The sequence below is a fragment of the Hyposmocoma kahamanoa genome, unplaced genomic scaffold, assembly GCF_003589595.1.
Source record: "Hyposmocoma kahamanoa isolate Upper Pololo Valley unplaced genomic scaffold, ASM358959v1 91, whole genome shotgun sequence".
NCBI lineage: Eukaryota > Metazoa > Arthropoda > Insecta > Lepidoptera > Cosmopterigidae > Hyposmocoma > Hyposmocoma kahamanoa.
This window is the reverse complement of record NW_020654684.1, coordinates 4,067,166-4,082,738: the sequence shown is the minus strand read 5'-3', so window position 1 is coordinate 4,082,738 and position 15,573 is coordinate 4,067,166. Positions and strand designations below refer to the sequence as shown.

Here is a 15,573-nt window from a genome sequence, read left to right as displayed (position 1 = left end):
TTTATATATACGTATTGGGTTAATTTTCTATATTAATTATTATTCTATGACAACGTTCCACTGCTGAGTCTAGGGTACTCAATGAAACGTTACGGAGTTTTGTCAGCCCTAGAAATTCTCCTAGAAATCACTTCTCTCTTAGAGAGCACTTCATATATGATTTAATGATTGGGAACCAAGAAATTTGAAGAAAACACTTCATGCAGGATTTATTGATTTGGGACCGTGTGACCGGGGTGTTTTCAAGGGTTTTTTGGAACATTCTAGAACATTCGGTGAGGAGACGAAGCGGGGAAGGAAGGTGTGATGCTAAGGGTACTGAAATCATGAGTGAGTGGGGCCCAAGACGTGATCGACAGCACCTGAAAAATTGGAAGGCTGGGTCTCAAATCGCGGTTGATTTTAGTAACAAAGAGAAGCTTGTGTGAAAATCTAAGTTTTAGTGTCGTTCGCGCTAATAGATAAAATCTAGTATAATAATTGTAGTTTAATTTAGGGTTTAAGCCGTTAGACATTTAGGAGACGTCGCGTGTGAAATTTAAGGAATTGTTATTTTCGGGTGATTTAGCGAGAGATCGGGAATGCGTGTCTAATACTTTATTAGGGCATTCGTACTGAATTTGTTTATAAATAATCTAGTATTTAGGAAACGCCGCGAGTTAGTCTATATAGTGCTTAAATTTGTAACCATAGGTAGATTACTGCTTTAGCGCGCGAGTTATACAGTATTAAGACCCCAATTCGAATCTAGAAGTGATTTAGGTCTTCAGCCGTGTATAAAATACTTTTGTTAGGACATTAATGTTCGTAAAGCGCGTGTGATAGGGTTAAGACTGTAATCCGAATCTAGAATAGATTTAGGCCTTCAGCTGTGTATATAATATTTTGTTAGGACATTAATAATATAGTTGTGCAATAATATAGTCCTCAGGAAGCGTCGTGTGTTAATTTATATAATATTTACGTTTGATAGTTAGAGTCAGTGTCCGCGAGCGCGTGTGTGAGACAGTGTTAATAAGACTTTAATTCAAATCTGGAGCTGATATGGGTCTTCAGTTCCTGGTCTATGTTCCTGGCAGATTTCCTTGTAGGTGCAGCCTTCTAGATGTCTTGTAATAGGTGAGAGGTCACCTCCCGGGTATGTGATTTGCATTTACTATGATAGGATACCTACTTATTTTGGGTATCTATCGTTGAGATTTGTTTACGTTTTTTTTTTTAACAGTTTTACGTGCGTTGTGTATTCTTTTTGATACATTCTAATATAATATTGCGAAACCTTATTCGACTGATATTCTTTTATTAGTTGAATGAACAGTTACTGAAAAATAACTTAAATTATCTAGCAAACACTAAACTTTGATTTTGTTTAACAATGAGATAAAATTGTACTTTATAACATTTTTATAGAGTATTTATATTGTTTTGAAGTTATCAAATTATTTCGTATATCTAACTTTGACCTTTATTGTCACATTTTAATTATAATAATGGCATTTTGCTACGTTGAATTTATTATTTATTACTTCAACTAAACTATAAAATATAGTTTTCATTTAATTTAGTTTTATTCAATCAATTAATTTTAATGTAGAGTTCACAGTAGTTAGGACACCTGGAGTAATTGCAAATTTATAGATTACACGCACATTCTGAAGGTGTCCATACATTAAGCAATGTTGTTTTATTTAATTATAAGGTAAGGTAAACTGTGACAACTTGGTACAATATACTTGATCAATGTATTGTACGAAGGATAACAGTAGCGGTTTATTATATCTTTCTACTTGGGTATTATCAGTATTGGTTTAAGGTATCTAAGGTGAGGTAAAATTATTTATTAAAGATATATTAATACGTAATATTGTGTATTTAATTTCATGCCCTTTCTGCTAAATTAGTGGACATCTGCAGAATGGAATTAGAAAACCAATGAAGTTTGATTGATTTATTATCTTAGGCTGATATTTGGCATATTTATTACAAATTATAAAATCTTGTCTTGTCAAATTAAAAGCCTTTGTGGAAGATGATACTAAGTTATTTGCGATGATGTTGGATCACCTGTGTTCCTTCCATCGCCCTGTCAGATTTATGCCTTGATATCTATGTATATCTCGTTTATGTCTGATTAGCGTATTCCTAGAGCTAGCCGATAATTAATAGAAGTACCTACTACAATACACAGTGACAGTGTTCATGATCTTATATGGATGGTCTTTCCATTTCCATAAAGATTTAGGACCTCGAGTGTATAAGTTGCTACTGAGATAATTAGCCGCGTGGTCGGATTGGTTGGTATTTAACTTAGGCTTCTGTAAGTTAATACTAGATTAACTTTCAGTGCTTGGTGAACACTAACCCAACTTAGGTAAGTCTACTACCAAGGCTTATCGGATAGCGAAATTATATTTCAAATGCTGAATTATCACCTATGTGATTATGGTATATATTATAATTAATTGATTTCTTCTCTACTTGCTGTACTCAAGGTGTATAATAGGGATTCTTATTAGTAAAGACTAGGCAGGGTTATGAGGTGGGCCTATTCTTCTTCCTTTACCTTTATCCTCGGTCTTCTTGTTTCTTTACTTATATAAACCATGTGTAAAACTAGTTTACATTAATGGATATTATTTCTCTTCTTGCATCAATTAGTTACTCTCAATCCTGTCCCCGGATATCTCCGGATTTCTATGTATTTATACTTGAGTTTAAATGACATCGCTGTATTTTGTGAGCGGAGCTATGACACTATTAACAGTTTCATATCTACTAATTACAATAAGGTATAACAAATACTTTTATTGTTCTACAACGTTCCTGATTGATTGTTCCTGTTAAGATACCCATTCTCGTGAAAGACCGAGATGTGGTACACTAAACAATACTTCTGATTGCCGCTGCATCATCAATGTACTGGTTTGCATAGACTTACTAGTATTGCAGACTATATTGTGCTCGCCTGGGTTGACACAATATGAGTAGCAACATGCTCTCCCTGTCTGCTGGACCTTGTGGGCTATATTGTATTCGTTGAGACGATACATACAATGTTACAGTCTACAGTTCCAGAGCCGGCTCCAATGCCATGGCTACATCGTCGTGCTGGTCTGTTCTATGTGAACCAGGGACTGGTATATGTATTCATCAATTGAAGTCGTCGAGTTGTATCATTTCATATACATTGAAATGTTATTTGCACTACAATGCAGAACATACTGTTGATTGTCTTTATACTACGTCACAGACATGGCAGGACATTTATACTTAAGGTATTCCGTATAACGAATATCTATTGTTTAAAACAATCATCATTTAATAGCGTAGGTGTTAATTATTTCTATACCTTCTACGCCCCGGAGTATGTAACCGGCGCGTCATACACGATACGTGAGCGGAGGTGGTCTGTAGTGAAATAACATCTACACAAGCAGACTGTTGTGGGGGCTTCGTATACCTCAAAATATAATTTTTTACATGAGGTCGGCATCCTTTCCTTATTCCTTAATCCCCTTCCAATATATTTACATGTCTTTTTGAAAAAAATCTATACAGCACCACTATATTTATATGATTATCTCACGTACCTCTTAAAGAATCGCGGGTTACCTACTTACTTATTTACTTAAAACACAACGTAATGTTAATAATAAGGTCCTAATCAAACTAGACGATCATATAACAAAAATTTAATATGGCCATTTAATAGATCCATAGTATCTTGTATACTTTGATGCTTGGGTTTATATATTTTAGATTATTATATGTATATTACTTATATACATATATACACATATAAGTTTTATATATGTGTTACTGTTATGATAAAGTCCTGGTCATGGTATTGGTCATCGTTCGTTCGAGTGTTGTCGGCGTGGATTATGATGATGTTTGGAAGGCGACGACGGCGATATATTGAATTCGGGGTGGGGGGGGCGATCGTTACACGCTCATTATACAATTTCATATTCCCGCTTCTTTTCGACCATTAACATTTATGTAAACATTTGTTCTCACACTTTCACTTCTAAGTTTCTCCATACTCTCGCGGTACTTATAAATATATAAGTATTATTTATCTTTCATCTTCTCACACTATCTATACATCCAACGTATTACTTATCTAAACACTCTCTATGTTTCTCAGTAAGCATTTATTTCCATTCTTATATTAACTCACACTAAATCACGTCATCCATTTAAAAACTTTAAAAAAAAACCTAACCTAACCGGACCAGTCTTCTTCGATCGGTCGTAGAGTCGGGAGCGTTTTTAATTCGCTGTACACCACTCCATACATCAGTGGGCAAGTCACCAAAAACGGTCGCTGAGGTGGACGAGGTTGCTGACCCTTCGGCGGTTTGTCACCTCCTCTGGTGACTTTGGCGACTTATCGGTGGACCAAGTCGCCGAGAGGTCGCCGAGGTGGACGGAGTTGCTGACTTATCGGCGATTGGTCGCCTCTCCCGGTGACTTCGGTGGCTTACTGGTGACTTTGGCAACTCATTCACTTTCTTGTGACCCAATTGACTTTAAATGGACAACTCTGACTAATAGTGGACTATCATAGTGACCTGTGTCTTAATTGCAAATCCGTGCTATCGGTGTTGTGTCGGGTGTGCTGTGTGTTGGATTGCGGTGATTACAACTACCTGGGATCACAATTCTCTCACCTGGTAAGATATACTACCTAAACTATTGTGTAAGTGGCTTCAAAATGGATAACTTCTCACGTAACCTCGAGCCAATTTCTCTCGCCTTATCTGATGAAGAGGGACTTGACGATCCCTGTGACACTGAATATGAAGAGCCAGATTCCGTTTCTATATTCTGCCAGAGGGTTTGCGACTACGCTAAGAAAATAACCCATAAAGTCTCCGAAGGTAAAAGCGTCACGAAACTAAACAAAGAAAGTATTATTGAATTTGCTAAGAAGATAATGACCATCACAGAGGAATTCCGAACAAACAACAACAAGAAACCTCAAAGCAGCCAAGCAATTATACGCGAAGACAGAGTGGTCTCTATTATAAAGGATACCATAACTCAGCAACTTTCAAAAATAAATAAGCCTACGGGTAATGTGTCCACACCCACATATGCCACCGTGACACGCAAGCAAACTACCAACCCCAAAGAAATTATCCCCACAACCAAGCCTGCTCTGATAATCTCACCAACGAAGGAAGTTCACAGCCCAGCTGAAACTCTACAAAAATGGAAAAAGTCTATTTCATTCCGAGACACCAACTTCTCCCCTGCGAGCGTCAAATATGTCTCCAATAACAAACTCAGAGTCGAGTTTGATACTGAAGTTCAAAGAGATGAAACACTTCAAAAAGTGAACAGCAATGCAGCAGAGATCAAAGCTGAGATATCTAAAAAACTTAAGCCTATGTTCATACTAAAAGGCATATCTCAGGACACTCCATCTGATTTACTAACGAATATCTTGTATAACCAAAATGACTGCATTAAGAATCTTACCGATGACTCTTCTCCATTGGCATTCAGATTCATGAGAAACAACAAAAATCCTCACCTTTATGGCATCTCCAGCATTATTCCGTGACATTATGAAAAATGAAAAACTCAACGTTGACCACCAGAGAATCCACGTGGAAGAATATATTCCTCTACTTCAATGCTACAACTGCCTACAGTTTGGACATACTAAGAAACGATGCTCCCAAAACAATCCTGCTTGCTCCCATTGTTCTGCTACAACTCATATATACAGAGAATGTCCTGTAAAAAAGGATCAGTCGATAAATTCGTGTTACAACTGCATGACACATAACAAAAGATATAATTTAAATAAGTCACCGTCGAACCACAGTGCTACATCTAACCAATGCCCTAGAGTTATCCAAATGCTTTTGAAAATACGCTCTCGCATTGTATATTCCACTTTCTAATTACTCTACACTTCCACTCTATATAGTATACTCTGACCCTTGCTAACGCTCATTATACAATTTCATATTCCCGCTTCTTTTCGACCATTAACATTTATGTAAACATTCGTTCTCACACTTTCACTTCTAATTTTCTCCATACTTTCGCGGTACTTATAAATATATATGAATTTTTTGTTTTTCATCTTCTTCTCACACTATCTATACATCCAACGTATTATTTATCTAAACACTCTCTATGCTTCTCAGTAAGCATTTATTTCCATTCTTATATTCTTATTACTCACACTAAATCATGTCATCCATTTCCATACTAAAACACTCTTCACCATCAATAACAGGCAGACATGGGAGAAGTGTATCCCATTAGCGCAGACCCCATGTCGAGCAGTACTCATGAACTTTAAAAAAAAAACCTAACCTAACCTAACTTCGCCTCAGTTTTCTGAGGCGCTACTCGCAAACCCAGCTCCTTTATTTTTTCGACGACTCGAGAAACCGCGAGCTCAGCGAGCCGGATGGTCCTCTCGAAGTCCTCCCCTCCGGTGAGCACCAGGGTGTCATCAGCATAACACACCAGATGCACGCCCGGGGGGAGAACCTAACCTAACCTACATGTTTTACATTACATATTATAAATATATAATATTTGTAAAAATGACAGTATGATTTATGCTTTATTTCCGATATATTCTGGAAACTGTGAATTTCTAGTAATCTTTCCACGAAATTTATGAAAATTGAAGATAGTAAATAAAATTTAAGATATAAAACTTTGAGACGTCATAACTTATTTATGTGTTAAGTATTTGAAAAAAAAAACCGAACATGTATTTTTTATTTCCATTATGCAGTGTGCTCCTTTAAAATGGTCAGTGGTTTTTTATCACCCCTGTATAAACATAACACAATACTTACTGTACTGGAACTAGTTGTAAATTTATTAGTCCTAATGGCGACTTCACAGTTTTTTCTATTCCACACAAAATTTGTGTCTCTAATGAAATTTCATAAAGCACGATACCTATTATACTCGTATTTGTTTGGTAAATAGAACAGATAATAAACAGATTGCTCTAATCTTCTTGTCGAGTCAAAGACAAAAACCAATACCATAATCGTGTTATCTATGTGTTAAATTACTTTAAATTTAAAATTTTATTTATTTGATTTAAATTTCTTTTGCTCTTATGTAAAATACCTACGATTATGTGTAATTATTTAGTTCAATATCAAAATCAGTTCTCGTAATAAAAAAAAACAACGACATCAACTATTTATTCTCTGTCTGTACGAAGTCCTTTCTGGATTTTGTGTGTGTTTTGCAGAAGTAACCTAACAATCAATTAGATCAAAATCATACTGTCATTTTTACAAATATTATATATTTATAATATGTAACGTAAAACATGTAAATGGTATCGTCATATCAATCGAGTGGGCCGCGAAAGCGGGAATAAACTAATTTAAATGTTATACAGCACATAACAAGAACTAAAATCGTCTGCACGACCTTCACTCTTATACCGGTGAATTTTCAATCTTATTATTGATGAAATCAAAATTCGTAAGTTCTAAGTACGCATGAAAATAATATTTTTTACCGTTCAACATAGGTAGGTAATACACAAACTTACCTTCGACAATTAGCCATCAATATTGATAATTTACGATGACGATTAAACAGCTCAGCCGCAAATTTTGTCAACGTCCTCTCGTCTTAAAAATGCCGTCTTGTGTCTTTAAGTAGTGTAAAAGTTATTCCCAAAAACCAAGAACATGAGATGGAATTTCTTTTCTCAGTCACCTATTGATAATTTAACTGTTTTGTAATTTATTAACTCGATATTTTTTGTGATTCACTCTATAGATACAGAGAACTTTCATTGTTGTATGCACGTGTCATAAGCAATGATTATAATGTAACAACTTCACAGGTAAATTAGAAACGAATGCTCGATGTATAGACGCGGAACGGTAGTATTATAAAAAAATTGTACAATATAAAGGTTATTATGATATTGTGTAAATGTAATTGTAATATTTTGAATTAAGTATCAAAGATTTTCAATTTTTAAAATATCTTAATAAAATATTTTTTCCTTTATGTAATGTGTATGTAAATCAAATAATAACAATTCAATATTAAATTATATTGCATATAATTTGTTTGATAATCAAATAACACTTAAGTACCCACATTCCAAAATAAAATATCCAGTTTGTGATATTTGTATCATAGAAATTAACAGAAAATATTACGGAAGTTTATTCGCTGCATCTGGCAAATTTACACGCACACAAATGCGCATGTCCGCACAGTGGGCACAGTTCCGAAGACGGAAGCAAAGCTAGTTGCGTAGTACGTTGGATTAATTAGTATTCGCATTGCCGCCAGTAGTCATTCCGCGAGGGAAAATCTTAATACCGCGATGCAGAATTTGCTGTTTCGACGCCAATGCCATCTAGCGGTGCGTGACGGAACTAATATGAGTTGCCTGTTATGTGATTTTGTTACAAAAATTATTTAAAAAATTAATCAAAAATTATTAACTTGACAAATGAAAATAAAAAACTAATCAAAAATTGTAAACTTGACAAATTAAAATAAAAAAAACTAATCAAAAGTTGTAAACTTGACGAATTAAAATAAAAAACCAATCAAAAATTGTAAACTTGACAAATTAAAATTAAGGAGGATAAACAATGATCAAATACTGTAAACTTCACAAATTAAAATTAAAAAAATTTGATAATTCTTTTTATAATTTTTTATTTTATTTTCTCCAGTTTACAATTGTCGATCATTTTTTTATTATTTTTAAATTTGTTTTGTCAAGTTCACAGTTTTTGATCATTTTTAATTTTAATTTGTCAAGTGTACAGTATTTGATCATTATTAATTTTAATTTGTCAAGTTTAAAATTTTTATAAATTTTTAATTATATATTTTTTTATTTTGTCAAGTTTATAATTTTTGACTATGTTGATAATTTTTTAGTTTATAATTGTCAAGTTACACAACAACAATACAATTTTAGATTATTTTTTTAAATTATAATTTGTGAAATTAACAAATTTTTATAATTAAAAAAAAAAATTATTTTATCAAGTCTGCAATGTTTGATCATTTTTTTGTATAATTTTTAATTTTATTTTGTCAAGGCTACAATGTTTGATTAATTTTTATTATTTTTAAATTTTACTTAGTCAAGTTCACAATTTTCGATTTTTTTTATTTTAATTTATCAAGTTTACGTTAATTATATGTATCGGTTATACATATTCTTCAACCGTACATACATTAAGGTTAAATTATTTTTGGGATAAAAATAGAACAAAGTCAATATAACTATTGGGAAATGATTTTTCCCACTAGTTCTATTATTTATTGCAATAGAACTTAATAGAACGAATGGGGAAGAAAGTCCCAGTAGTTCTATAATAGGACTATTCAATAGAACTAGTGGCAACGAAGGATATTATTGATAAGCAGGTGTGTGCGTATACGTATCTACGCTCAACGATCACAGTATTAATGATTTATTGTACTGTCTCGTACATCGTACTTTTGGGGTGCGAGAAGGGAGCCTTCCCGGCACGACGTACCATTCTTTTCCTGTACGTCTGGCGCACCCTGGGCAACAATCGGCTCATTGGCAAATCCTTTCACCACGATGGCAAGCATGTCCCACCGTTCAGCACTGGAGCCGGCTCTGTGCGTAGTCTCGATTAACGTAGAGGGTTTCTCACAAAACAAATCACAAATTCTTTCCGAACGCTGCGATGCGATGTCTTGTGTGTCCAAGAAACTCACCGAGAGGAAACACAAGGGCGACCACACATTCCTGGACTTAGCTTATGGCCGAGACCTGTCATCCGAAACACGGTAACGCAGTGTTTGCTGCTCCCGCGTGAGCATAAAATCCTCTAAATAATGGCGGCTGCTAGTGACGCGGTCGACTTGGCTGAGTTCTGGGCCACTATTGTATTTAAATATATGTCGATATGATATGATATGAATCGATATGATAAGAAGAAGAGGAAGAGGAAGGTCGTACTTTCATTAACATACTAGATTTCAAGTCTATCCGGTACTTTACGAAGGGTTGAATAATAAAACAAAGTAATCATAAAAATCTTTATTCACCCTGAAATATGATATATTTGTTCAACAATTACCTCTTTATGAACTGAGCGAATTAACTTACAATAACTGAGCGTCGTTTATAGCGTCGATGTCGAAAAGTCTTCCTCCGATGCCATAGTAAAGAAATTATTATTTCTTACAAATGAAAGCTCTCCTTCATATTTGTGTAGAAACCGGTGCAAAACATCCTTACTACTGCGGTATTAACGCCATGTAGGTTTATCGTATTCCCAAATAAAAAACTTGCACTACAAAGAACACTTTCAATATTCTTTATTGCTTATCATAATCAATATAAAATTACAAGACAAATCACAGGTTTTCTCTCTTAATTAAATTTCTAAAGTGTAGCTTTGTAATGGAAAAAAGCACCGCCATTAGGCCGCGTAGCAAAACGTAAGTAAACGTTAATATCTTCCTCTTTTTTTTGAAATTTGCGTTCATAACCGATCGTTCGGAAGTTGACTCGTACAAAAATATTAATATGAATTCAGTCATTCCTTTACATAATAAATAATTGTCACATTTTAACATTACCTATCGCATAAAATAATCAAAAGGCGGATAATAATTTATAATAAACAATCAAAACTCGGCGCGAGTAAAGCAACGGACGGTCGCGAGTGAAAGGAGCTTAGGCGGCAGGAGGATGCGACAGACATCACGGCTCCGGCAACGGCGGCGGCGGCGGCGCGGGGGAGGCCGACAACAACACGCGGCGGCCGCGGCAGTCCCCGCGCGGCGCGCACTCTGTTCGTACGTTGTTTCATTGACCGCCGCACGTCGCCGGCAGCACCACGTGCGCCGATATCGAGCGAATCGCGTACCCGCAGCGGCAGTCGCCTCGCCGCCGGCGAACCGCGCCCAGGGCGACCGGGGCGTTAGCAGCGCAGCGAGTGCAGTGCAGTGAGTGAGCTAGTGGCGCGGGAGGCCGCGGCCGCGACGATGCGCGGCAGGTGAAGGATGCGGCGCGCGCTGGCGCTGGCCGCGGCGCTGGCGCTGCTGGCGGCAGCGGGCGGCGCCGGCGGCGGCCCGTGCGCCGCCGAGGGCTGCGCTTGCGGCGGCGGCGCGCTTCTGGACTGTCGAGGCGCGGGCCTGCGCCGCCTGCCGCCGTTGCACGAGGGCCTGCTGTCCCTGTGAGTTGCGGCCGAGATCTAAAATTGTGCGGATCTTAAGCACTAATAAATCGATTTTATATTTCAAAAGTTGTCGTTGTTGTTGTTATTACAACAAGAAATAGTCTGGTGTTTTCTAAAGTACCAAAACTGACAGCGTGAAGCTATTATAATTTACATCGCTATTTTCTGATGTGTGGTACGAAATTAAATTTTGCTATTGTTTTTATTGTAATAGTTGAGATAATCTTGATTGTCTCGAGGCACCTACACCACGAACCGTTTTCTATACTAACCACGGATCATAGGCAAGACACTACGTAGACTTTTATGGACCGTATGAGGTGTTGATCTTCAAATTGGGGGTGGTTAAATTGGTTGATCTATGCCTAAACAAAGTCGGCGACAACTCAATAATAGCAATGAGCAAGCTAAAAGTGGAAAGTAGTCACTGATGACAATAAGCTGAGATCTTAACCGTCGTGGGGTACGGCCATGGGCAAACTACGCAAAAGCGGAGGATCGTTACTTGCAAGGAGGTCGACCTGAGTGGTTGATTAAAGAGGGTTTATGTATTATATAAAAAGTATTTTGTTAACAACTTTATCATAATTGTTCTCTACCTCATATATCATAGTTCATGAATATAAACAAAACAGAGTCTCGGCTTTACCTTTTTCATGAAATTAGCTACGTTTTACAACAATAATTGTTTAAAAAGCAGGACGTTTTGATACTCAATGAATAAATGTAACACAAAACAGTGAATTGTAGCTAGAAATAATATTATCACAATGGTAACCGTAATATTTTCTATTTAGAAATATTGATAAAAATTATTACGATAAAACGTAATAATGATAAAATCAAAATAATATTTATTTCATAAGTAAGCATTATTACACTTGAAATCGTCACATTGGTTAAACTCTACCGCTCATTCGTAAGGCAGATTGCCCTGAGGAGAATGAACAAGAAACCCCAGGGGTTGCTCTTTGTAAATAACATTTGTACGCATTCAACATTTACAATATATATTTTTTTGTTTTCAAACATTAGAGATCGAGACCAGCACCATGAGCTCAACGGGTTATTGCCACGGATTTTTGTCATCCAAGTACGCAGAAGTTGTATAATAGTACAAAGTTTTTGTATCACTGTAGTTATAAACCTCGTGAAAGGCAAATTTTGTATCTCAACCGGAATCTAGTTGTAGAAGCGTATACATTGCCCCTTAAATGACTTTGTGACTTTGTGGAGACGACTATCAAGAACAGCTAGTTTATTTTTATTTCTCGTATTAATGTTATGTTCGTCACCATTTTTCATAATGAAATTGCTATTCCTCTTGACATAAATTACACTTCCATAAATTTACTGTGACGCTAGCGTAAGAATGATAATTTAGGAAATTTGAAATGGAAACTTATCTCTCAGAGATACTCTGGGCCCAGATTGTAAATTGCCCTAACCGCACGTTTCTGCAGGGCAAATATTTCATTGATATCGGCGGCATTACCCAAAAGCAAAATGTCATATCGTCGCCTTACTTTCTCAAACTCGTATCTTATAAAGAGTGATCACTCAGGAGATGGCAAAACATGTTATTTATTTTAAGTTTCTTATCACGGGTGTTCATTTGGATGCATTACTTTAAGAATAGCTAAAAGCCAGTGCGTAATTATCAAGGAAATGTGATGTGTAATGGCCTGCAGCATTTGCATATACAGTCCATTTTTCACATTTCAGTAACTTGTGCTTTAAGATACGAGTTTGAGAAAGTCGACGATATGTCATTAGACAGTGAAAGTAGCTGAAGTAAACCAACCTAGCGGTTAGACGTCGGAAAGTTTCCCTTTTCTTTTAATCGCGTACACTGCAGACCTGAGCCTTTGATACGAGTAACTTACTTATATGCGGACCCCATTGCAATTTAGCATCTAACGTTATACTTAGAAATACAACTGTATCCACAAGGTTCAATTGTTCGTTTTTGACTACAATGTTTGTAACCGTCTCTCTAACATTGAGTAACGTAAATTTCACACTATTTGTGTTTTTCTCATTAAGGAGCAGGTTATTAACAGCAAACCAATCAACAACTTTAGATATTGCATTGTTGACCTCGTCGTAGGAACATTGATGCCTTTTAACTTTAAATAATAAGTAAGTATCATCAGCAAACAATACTATCTCATAATTAATAATAATACAAAGAACCAACATCCAGAAAAAATCCCACGATCCGGCCGGATTCGGACCGACGTCTTCTAGCAAACCGTGTTAGACGCTATGCCAACTAAGTCACGAAACGAACCAGCGGACCTCACGAATTTCTCTAGATGTTTGTTATTAATTTTTATTATCACAAAACTAGTAGAGTAATTTCACAAAAAAGTACTTGAATATCGTGGTGGTGAAACATCTTGACATTCAATAAAATATTCAAATACTGTCTCATGTTTTATACCCTCCATGATGTAAGTCATTAATATAAATTTATATATTTCTCCCGGCGCAAGAATCGAACCTGGGACCTCTACGTGGCAGTCCGGCATGGTACCCGTTCGGCCACCAGGTTCGGTAATCAGGTGTGGTAAATGAAATACCGAAAGTTCCACAATTTAAGTATTTTTTTAAATTAAAGTGTATAATTGATTTTCACTTACGCTCGGAAGCCACTCTGGTATTGCTGCCGTAATATGGTACTGGCAGTATACGAGCATTGGCACGTTCCAGTATGGAATACAGTCCGACTCCGGACACACGCACTTGTGTGGCTGTGCCATAAGATTCGATAAATTGTCACCGCGCACCGCGAGAGCACCCTGTGAATAAACGTCCACAGTTAGTTTTTTTATCCAAAATATACGTACGTAAAATTGGTACAAAATAATTAAGCCTCTAAAAGGTTCAAATGAAAAGGTCTGGCTTACAAATACTACGCCATTACCAAAGTATACAGGGTGTAACAGCAAGGTGTAGTCATATTTGAAGGTCGGATTCAGTTAATGGTATGAAACTATTTAGCAAAGTTGTTTTAGTACAAACTACGTTATTTATGGAAATTTCGCCATGAACAGTTTCGATCAGCTGATGTCATTTAACGAAAATAAATAGTCACATCACATCTCTATTGAGTATCATAATACAACCAAATTACGTAACTTGAAAAAATTGTGAAATTCAGGCATGTTATTGCAAATGATAAAGTACTTAATGCCATATTCTTATTACTATGTTATAATTTACTAAATTTATTATTATTTTATTCATGTAATATGCGTGTGAACATTTAATGAAAAATAAATATTATCGATTACTTTGCCAAAATACACTAGTTCATAATAAAACTATTATTTAAAACTTAGTACATAATAACGTAATATGGTTTCGTTAACTTCATATCTTCAAACATACAAAATACACAAATTTCCATTTAATATCCATTAATAAAACTAATGTCCTCTAAAAAACACATATTTAAAGTTATCTCTGTTTCTTTTTACCATACGCATTCATCTATTGTATTTTAATGAATGAAATTTGTCTCTTTCTATCCGTCGGTACTGTTCTAACGCATGGCGGCGTCGGTATGTTTCTTCTAACGCATGACGCAATATGACGCAATTATCCGACTAATACTTCGCACCCTTACAATGAAAGCGACCCAAATCAAAAAATTAAAAAATGAGTTTATACCGTAAAACCATCTTAAAAAAATATTTTGTTACATTAGTCACACTGTGGTGAAGATGAAATTGTGCAATTAAAGCTCGAATAGCACTGATTCATAAAGGTCCCTTTCATTTTGTTCTTTCAGTTTAAAAATTCTACTCCCGCGTCGAAATATTAACGCCGCATTTATTGTTGAATCTGCATTTGCAAAGACAACACGCTGCCACTGACGGATTAGCATTTGAGCCATTTTCGTTCCGAAAATCATATTCAAAAATCACTAGTAGCAGTAGAGCTCCTTGTGAGTTCGTCCAGGGTAGTACTGCCACATTACCGTGTTACAGTTTTGAAGGGTAAGGGTGCTGGTGAAATTACAGGCACATGGGACTTGTCAACTATGTCTCAGAGAGATGGACGCCGTAGCAGTAGCCTTCGAGCGGCAGTGCTACTGTTATGGACAGGCGTGACGCTTTCCACCGGGTACACGACTTGTTCGACCCGTCGCTTAATATTTAAAAAAAAAAAATTTTTTAGTAACTTACTTTTTAAAGGGACTTACTTTTTTGTTTCGTGGACTTTCTTCTTTTTTAATTGTGAAACAGGGACCACAAAACAATATCAAGGGTTATGACATCTTGCTTAGCTGATGAACATTAAAAAGACTTAATTCTTAATACGTTAAATGATAACAAAAAATCGTTAAAAAAAA

At 36.0% G+C, this 15,573-nt stretch overlaps 1 long non-coding RNA gene across 1 annotated transcript in view; it reads right to left on the bottom strand.

The window, feature by feature from the left end:
- Positions 1–11,157: 11,157 nt before the first annotated feature.
- The window catches only part of LOC113236320, a 9,217-nt gene continuing 4,801 nt past the window's right edge, over positions 11,158–15,573 (bottom strand). Inside the window, exons 2-3 of the long non-coding RNA XR_003310934.1 lie at positions 13,856–14,014; positions 11,158–11,225 (exon numbers count right to left, since the gene is read on the bottom strand). This is a non-coding gene — a long non-coding RNA (uncharacterized LOC113236320). The remainder of the gene's footprint in view (positions 11,226–13,855; positions 14,015–15,573) is intronic.